The following is a 1,212-nucleotide window of genomic DNA, read 5'->3' on the forward strand; positions in this document are numbered from 1 at the left end:
GATCATACCAGCACTAAAGCACCGGATCCCATCAGAACTCCGAAGTTAAGCGTGCTTGGGCGAGAGTAGTACTAGGATGGGTGACCTCCTGGGAAGTCCTCGTGTTGCATTCCTTTTATAATTGTTTTTTGCGCCTTGTGACAAACATGTCGCACGTGCGCGACATATATTAATCCCGTTATATTATGTTTGACGTTTGCGATATGTTTAAGCTCGATGCTCATTGCTCGCGCGTCTTGGGGCGGCTTTGTGGCGCGAAGAGCGCGTTCTGAAAGGGGTGGAAAAAACTCGTGTTGCTGCGGTATGGAGGGAGGGGTGGAAACCGTGGAAAACTCGTCTCCGTGATTGAGCGGGAGAGTAAGTAGTATAGGACATTATCCATTGTTAGGGAACGGTTGTAATGGTAGTGAGAATGTAGAATCGTCTTTGGAGCGGACCTGGGAGTGGCAAGCATAAGGGACGAAGACGGGGAAACATGAATGATGCGATCATACCAGCACTAAAGCACCGGCTCCCATCAGAACTCCGAAGTTAAGCGTGCTTGGGCGAGAGTAGTACTAGGATGGGTGACCTCCTGGGAAGTCCTCGTGTTGCATTCCTTTTATAATTTTTTTTTGCGCCTTGTGACAAACATGTCGCACGTGCGCGATATATATTAATCCCGTTATATTATGTTTGACGTTTGCGATATGTTTAAGCTCGATGCTCATTGCTCGCGCGTCTTGGGGCGGCTTTGTGGCGCGAAGAGCGCGTTCTGAAGGGGGTGGAAAAAACTCGTGTTGCTGCGGTATGGAGGGAGGGGTGGAAACCGTGGAAAACTCGTCTCCGTGATTGAGCGGGAGAGTAAGTAGTATAGGACATTATCCATTGTTAGGGAACGGTTGTAATGGTAGTGAGAATGTAGAATCATCTTTGGAGCGGACCTGGGAGTGGCAAGCATAAGGGACGAAGACGGGGAAACATGTCGGATGCGATCATACCAGCACTAAAGCACCGGATCCCATCAGAACTCCGAAGTTAAGCGTGCTTGGGCGAGAGTAGTACTAGGATGGGTGACCTCCTGGGAAGTCCTCGTGTTGCATTCCTTTTATAATTATTTTTTGCGCCTTGTGACAAACATGTCGCACGTGCGCGATATATATTAATCCCGTTATATTATGTTTGACGTTTGCGATATGTTTAAGCTCGATGCTCATTGCTCGCGCGTCTTGG

The 1,212-nt window shown here is 48.6% G+C and overlaps 2 non-coding genes and 1 pseudogene across 2 annotated transcripts; all 3 read left to right on the forward strand.

Annotated features, from left to right (window-relative positions):
- LOC123178499 (uncharacterized) lies at positions 1–113 on the forward strand (annotated as a pseudogene).
- Positions 114–480: 367 nt separating this feature from the next.
- Positions 481–599, forward strand: LOC123178498 (5S ribosomal RNA). Its single transcript, XR_006489626.1, has one exon. It is a non-coding gene; the product is annotated as a 5S ribosomal RNA (ribosomal RNA).
- Positions 600–966: 367 nt separating this feature from the next.
- LOC123178497 (5S ribosomal RNA) lies at positions 967–1,085 on the forward strand. The gene has a single exon (XR_006489625.1). It is a non-coding gene; the product is annotated as a 5S ribosomal RNA (ribosomal RNA).
- The last annotated feature ends 127 nt before the right edge of the window (positions 1,086–1,212 follow it).

This window comes from Triticum aestivum, unplaced genomic scaffold, assembly GCF_018294505.1.
Source record: "Triticum aestivum cultivar Chinese Spring unplaced genomic scaffold, IWGSC CS RefSeq v2.1 scaffold96109, whole genome shotgun sequence".
Classification (NCBI taxonomy): Eukaryota; Viridiplantae; Streptophyta; class Magnoliopsida; order Poales; family Poaceae; genus Triticum; species Triticum aestivum.